Raw genomic sequence first — 7,024 nt, 5'->3', positions numbered from 1 at the left:
CCTGTGTCTAAAACTGAGAGATCTCGGCTGTTCGGGTGTGAAAGATGTCCTCATTACAGTGGAGGGCTTGGTGTGAAGGGATGTAAACTGTACACTGCTACACTGCTGCTGAGGGTAAGACCTACTTTGGTCCGAGTCAGATGTGTGATTCTCCTGTTAATGTGATGGGGTTTGTAAACTTTTCATTATACTACATGATGAAACCTCCTGATGATCATCTAGTTTTAATGTTGGGTTTTTTAACTAGGTCCCTAATATCACCAAGAACGGTCCTCTTTTGTTTACTTTAAGGAACAATGTTAACGCCCAAGGTTTTGTACAGAACACATTTTAAGTCAAGTCAAGAGTCAAGAAGCTTTTACTATCTTTTCAAGCATATGTAGCTGATGCAGCACACAGTGAAATTAAACCAGGTTTCTCCAGAACCCTGGTGCTACAGAAAACACCACAGAGCTAAGGACTAAAGGTGAGTTGTTCTAGCCACATAAAGTGCATGGTGTGTAACCTAGTGAAAACAGTGCAGGACAAAAAGACAGCACAAACAGACAATAGAAAACACTAGAGTACAGGTCACACACACAAAATAGCGCTGACCAGTATACATTCTGTATGTTATACAGTTCAATGTGCAAAAATAAGAGAAGTGTAAACAAAGAAGGTTTTGTAAACATCTACACTTCTGTAATAGCAGCAGTTTGAAATGTGTGCAAAAAGCAGCAACTGAGTAAATGTGCAGAAACAGAGTGGCTGGTGCTATAGACATGGATGAATATTGAATTGAACTGAGTGTTTAAGTTCCAGATCAGAACAGTTCAGTTCACCCAGGTGTGTGTGTGTGTGAAGGGTGTGAAGAGCGTGTAAGAGTGTGTGAGGGGTGTGTGGGGTGTGTGAGGGGTGTGTGGGGTGTGTAAGAGTGTGTGTGAGGGGTGTGAGGGGTGTGTAAGAGTGTGTGTGAGGGGTGTGTGGGGTGTGTGAGGGGTGTGTGGGGTGTGTAAGAGTGTGTGTGAGGGGTGTGTGGGGTGTGTAAGAGTGTGTGTGAGGGGTGTGTGGGGTGTGTAAGAGTGTGCGTGAGGGGTGTGTGGGGTGTGTAAGAGTGTGTGTGAGGGGTGTGTGGGGTGTGTAAGAGTGTGTGTGAGGGGTGTGTGGGGTGTGTAAGAGTGTGCGTGAGGGGTGTGTGGGGTGTGTAAGAGTGTGTGTGAGGGGTGTGTGGGGTGTGTAAGAGTGTGTGTGAGGGGTGTGTGGGGTGTGTAAGAGTGTGTGTGAGGGGTGTGTGGGGTGTGTAAGAGTGTGTGTGAGGGGTGTGTGGGGTGTGTAAGAGTGTGTGTGAGGGGTGTGTGGGGTGTGTAAGAGTGTGTGTGAGGGGTGTGTGGGGTGTGTAAGAGTGTGCGTGAGGGGTGTGTGGGGTGTGTAAGAGTGTGCGTGAGGGGTGTGTGGGGTGTGTAAGAGTGTGCGTGAGGGGTGTGTGGGGTGTGTAAGAGTGTGTGTGAGGGGTGTGTGGGGTGTGTAAGAGTGTGTGTGAGGGGTGTGTGGGGTGTGTAGGGGTGTGTGTGAGGGGTGTGTGGGGTGTGTAAGAGTGTGTGTGAGGGGTGTGTGGGGTGTGTAAGAGTGTGTGTGAGGGGTGTGTGGGGTGTGTAAGAGTGTGTGTGAGGGGTGTGTGGGGTGTGTAAGAGTGTGTGTGAGGGGTGTGTGGGGTGTGTAAGAGTGTGTGTGAGGGGTGTGTGGGGTGTGTAAGAGTGTGTGTGAGGGGTGTGTGGGGTGTGTAAGAGTGTGTGTGAGGGGTGTGTGGGGTGTGTGAGGTGTGTGTGAGGGGTGTGTGGGGTGTGTAAGAGTGTGTGTGAGGGGTGTGTGGGGTGTGTAAGAGTGTGTGTGAGGGGTGTGTGGGGTGTGTCTGAGGGGTGTGTGAGGTGTGTGGGGGCAGTGGAAGAGAGTGTGTGAGGGGTGTGTGAGGGGTGTGTGAGGGGTGTGGGGGGTGTGTGAGGGGTGTGTGGGGTGTGAGGGGTGTGTGAGGGGTGTGTGGGGTGTGTGAGGTGTGTGTGAGGGGTGTGTGGGGTGTGTTAGAGTGTGTGTGTGGGGTGTGTGAGGGGTGTGTGGGGTGTGAGGGGTGTGTGAGGGGTGTGTGTCTGTCCTCACTATCCCCTGAAGGGTCTTGTGATCTGAGACGGTCCAGTTCCCAAACCAGGCAGTGATGCAGCTGCTCAGGACGCTCTCCATGGTCCCTCTGTAGAACACAGACAGGATGGGGGGAGGGAGATGGGCTTTCCTCAGACTTCGTTAATAAGTAAAGATGCTGCTGGGCTTTATTACTGATGGAGCTGGTGTTGAGTGACCAGGTAAAGTTCTCCACCAGATGAACACCAAGGAATTTGGTGCACTTGACGATCTCCACAGATCAATCAATCGATCACTCAATGGTCACTCTGTGTTTTTTGTTAACACGGCTAACAAAATGATTAGACCAGCATTACTCTTCATTTTAATTTTCATTTATTTTCATATAATTCACTAATTAGCTTTACTAATTGCCTCCTTGTGGTCCAGTGGAGGGATCCCGCCCTCTCACTGATTCCCAGGGTTCAATTCCCAGGCAGGAAGCTAACCCAGCCACTGAAGAGTTAACTATCAGTCTTGGTCCCAAGCCCAGATTATATGGAATGGTCATGTCAGGAAGGGCATCCGGTATAAAGCCACATAAAAAATGTGGACAAGGTGATCCACTCTGGTGACCCAAAACAGGGAGGAGCTGAAAGAACAACAACAAGGTAATTAAGGAGGTGAGCTCGGGCTACTCGTATCCATAGATTTCAGTAATGCATGATGATATAAATAATGACAACATTATTGTCACACTTTAATTATGTTACCCTCTAGTGATTGTTTAGATTAACAATATGTTCATTCAGCACAGCAGCTCCATCTGAGCAGATTTAGTATGTGATCTGTACAGCAGTTTGTTTCCCATCACCTGTAAGATACAGATACATCACTAACCAGGTTTGTCTTAGATTTTCCATATTTTTTCTTCTCATATTCAGGGAATGATGCAAGCAGCTACAACTTTGTTCTACATACAGCTGTTCTCCCTCATCTGAACACCAACCTCCCAAACCTCAACAGTTTTTCTATACTGTCTCCTGTGTCTGTGGCTCAAAGTTAACATCTAGATACCCACGTCCACTGTCCTGTATCTCTCCTGTACCCTAATGTTCTAAGACCATTAGAAGGCAGTTGCATTGGTAGACAACGTTATTGACAACATTAAACAACATTATTGCAGATTACTAACATGAGTAAATGTGGATAAATGGTTAAAGAAGGAAATAATTCAATCCTGATTCTGATCAAAGAGAGGAGTAATAATGAAAAATAATAAAATATTCACTGACTGATGCTGAATGTGGAGGATTTTACTTAAAGAAGAGACATTCTTAAACAGAGATCTAAGGATGTCTGACAATCAGGGATGAAAGTGCACAACTACAGTAAACACATGTCCCCTTACAGGACACTGTGTGAGATCAGCAGGTTGACCTCTGACCTTCAGAGCAGTGAGGAGTAAAGATTTACAGTTTTTAAAGTATGCTTAAAATACTTTAGTATGTTAAATCTCTGTTGTTTATTAACCTTCGTCTGGTGGCGGTTGCTCCAGTGTTGGCTTGTGGTTCTTGCTGACAGAATCTGCAGCACTTGAACACTGCTAAGTTAAAGATAGCCAGTGTCATCAGGCTAAAACCTGTAAACTGAAATGAAAAAAAGGATTAGTCAAATAAGTAAATATTTAAGCCAGAACATATGTGGACAACCAATCTGTAATATTTTAGAGGATGTAAATATTTTTAGACCTAAATTGCTTCATTTCTTATGTTGCTGTGACTCTGAATGCACTGAAGTTCTGACTCTGCTGTGCTGTGACTCTGAAGTCACTCTTTCACACAGTAAAACTCCTGAACGGTTAAAGACCAGACTTTTCTCTCTCACACTGATACACAGCTGATGATAAACACTTTTAGATGATAAATAAAGTGGGAAAAATACGGGCCTGGAGAGGAAGCTGTTATTAAGACAGTATGAATGAAATGATTTTAGTGTTGATTAAAACATGTCAGTGATCTGAGAAATGGCCCTAAGCTCCAGAGTTGTCTGTTGTCTGACACTGAGGTTTCATTTCTTCTTGGACAGCTTGGACAGAGCCAACGAACTGAATGTGTTTTTAAAAGGTTCAGCACACGATCCCCTGCTGGTCCATCCCACATAGGAACAGTCTTCACATCCTCACAGACACCAAATACACATCCACAGCAACATCACACAGGCTTGCTGAGTATCCCTGACCACAACCCCCCAATGCCTACCTCCACTGGGCTGACCACATCAACTTATTTCACTGTGGCGACCAACCAGGTGAGAAGACAGTTGGAGAGACTTGATCAAGGCAAGGCTGCAGGCCCTGGTGGTTTTAGTCCAAGGGTTCTGAAGTCCTGCGCTACTCAGCTTTCTGGTATCCTGAAGTACATCTACTACCTGAGTCTGATGCATGTTGTCTAGTACCGATACCTTAGAAAGCCCCCCTATCTGGCCTCAGAGACTACAGACCGGTTGCTTCATGTCACATGGAAGGTGTTGGAGAGAATAGTTTTAGCCCACCTGGTCCCACAGGTGAACTTGCACTGGACCCAGTCCAGTTTGCTTACCAGCCTCATGTGGGTGTGGACGGTTTGACAATTATGATTTGTCTGTTGAATGTGATTTGGTCTAGAATAATTATTTTAGACCTACTGCTTTAACTTCTGTTGTGATGAAATGCATGGAAAAGCTCATTATGAGTTAATTCAAACTAGAAGTAGGTCCACACTTAGATTCTAATCAGTTCACTTACAAACATTGAAGAGGCCCTGATAATGCAATCAACAGTTTAGTGCACCTAGTGACTAAACATCTAGAGAATCCTAGGGCATATGCTAGACTGTTGTTTGTAGATTTCAGCTCAGCCTTTAATGCCTTGCAGCCTCACTTTCTTTTGAAAACAATGCAGCAGATAAATGTCAATCCCTTTATTATTAAGTGGTTCCACTCATTTCTGACCAATCGCAGTCAGCAGGTTCGGGTGAATAGGACGCTGTCTGAATCTACGATTATCAGCACTGGTGCCCCACAGGGGTGTGTCAGTTCTCCAGTTCTGTTCCTTATATACTGATGAATGTACATGCAGTACTGGTAATAATTACATGATTAGGTTATCTGATAATGCAGCTGTTTTAGGTCTCATGTATGGAACATCAGATGTTGTTACTTACAAACATGAGGTTCAAAAGGTTCAGAATTTTGTCCAGTGGTGTGATAAACATTGCCTTTGACATGGAGTGTTCAGGTGGAAAATGTCTGAATTAGGGACCAACAGCGATTGTATTTTCTTCGTAGGTTGAGGGTAGCAACTTCTTACCTCAGGAAGACGCCTAAGAGTTCCTCAGTGTGTGCTTAATCGTTATAAGAACTCCTTTGTCCCACTGTCCATTAAAGCATTAAATGATAAGTTAGCTTGAGGTCAACAGTTATAAAAAAATGTTCTCCCCCATCTGGTGTCTGTAATTATATGTGACTATGATGATTAAAGGTGTGTTGCACAATAGGTAGGGTGCAATTTAGTTGTTCACTGTATATTGCGAGTAGGGCAGTGACAGTTTGCTGTATGTATTATATGTACCTAGTATGTTATTTGTATAAAACAGTAGATATCGTATTGTATGTGTCCAATACAAATTTCCTTCAGGACAATAAAGCTTATCTTATCTTATCTGATCTGATCTGATCTGATCTTATCTATGCAGTCATCTATCTGCTTCAGCGTGCTCACTCCTACCTGGATGGCAGCAGTGGCACTGTGAGGATCATGTTTTTTAATTTTTCTAGTGCTTTCAACACCATCCAACCATTCCTACTGAGTGAAAAGCTGTCAGCTCAACCACTCAGTATCAACCACCATCTCCTGGATTGCTGACCACCTGTCATACAGGCCCCAGTTTGTTCGATTGGGGGCCTCTCTGTTTGACACGGTGGTCAGTAACAGAGGAGCACCTCAGGGGACTGTCCTGTCTCCATTTTTCTTTACTCTTTACACTTCAGACTTTCAGAACAACTCTGAATCATTTGGGATTAACCAGCTAATTCTCAAGGCTGGATCCATCATTGGGCACAACCTGGAGACATTTGGGTCAGTGAGGAACAGGAGGTCACTGAACAAACCGCTGTCCATCATGGACAATCCGTCTCACCTTCTCTACAACACACTACAGAGTCAGCAGAGCTCAGTCTCCAAAAGACTCGTTCAGATTCGTGTCACAGAGAATGCTACAGGAGATTATTCACACCCTTCACAATAACATTGTGTGTGTGACAGGTGATAACACTCTCACACTGCACTACTACAACCATTAACACTTTATTCTAGACTCACAACCTTCTTCAAATTTATTATCTACTGCCAGTTTACACATGTGTATTGTAAATATACTGATGTAAATATGGTTAAATCCACAACTGTGTTTACTATCTGCACTGTTACATTTAATTTTAACTTATTACTTAAGGTTTAAGGTTAAGGTTCAGGTTTTTCTTCTTTCTTTTTAATCTTATATTTTTGTGTGTGTATATGTATACTGCATTTATATGGCAAGTGAAGTGAATAAGACTAAATCCTCAAAGTTGATGTTAGAAGCAGGAAAAATGGACAAGCGTAAGGATTTGAGCAAGTTTGACCAAAAGGGCCAAATTGTAATGGCTAGCCCACTGGATCAGAACTGCAGCTTTTGTGGGGTGTTCCTGGTATGTTTGTCCACAGCGAGGATGTGGATTATTTCAATCTGCGGAAAAGGGGAAACAGTCCAGCACAACATGCTCACTCCCAGACTTCCTGAATCTGTTAGATAAATGTGTGTGTTTGTGTGTGTAGATATGAAGTGGGAGGAAATCTGCTGGAAACTCATGTCCTGTTTCTTGAAGCTTGCATGTCTTTGTGGATGATAGTTTATAT

At 44.1% G+C, this 7,024-nt stretch overlaps 1 long non-coding RNA gene across 1 annotated transcript; it reads right to left on the bottom strand.

The window, feature by feature from the left end:
- Positions 1–2,138: 2,138 nt before the first annotated feature.
- On the bottom strand, positions 2,139–4,960 carry LOC131347035 (uncharacterized). Its single transcript, XR_009203703.1, has 3 exons — positions 3,622–4,960; positions 2,862–2,962; positions 2,139–2,740 (listed from the first exon to the last, which is right to left on the bottom strand). It is a non-coding gene; the product is annotated as an uncharacterized LOC131347035 (long non-coding RNA).
- Positions 4,961–7,024: the final 2,064 nt, after the last annotated feature.

The sequence above is a fragment of the Hemibagrus wyckioides genome, linkage group LG26 (assembly GCF_019097595.1).
Source record: "Hemibagrus wyckioides isolate EC202008001 linkage group LG26, SWU_Hwy_1.0, whole genome shotgun sequence".
Taxonomy (NCBI): domain Eukaryota; kingdom Metazoa; phylum Chordata; class Actinopteri; order Siluriformes; family Bagridae; genus Hemibagrus; species Hemibagrus wyckioides.
The sequence above is the reverse complement of the archived record's forward strand: the minus strand, read 5'-3'. Positions and strand labels throughout refer to the sequence as shown.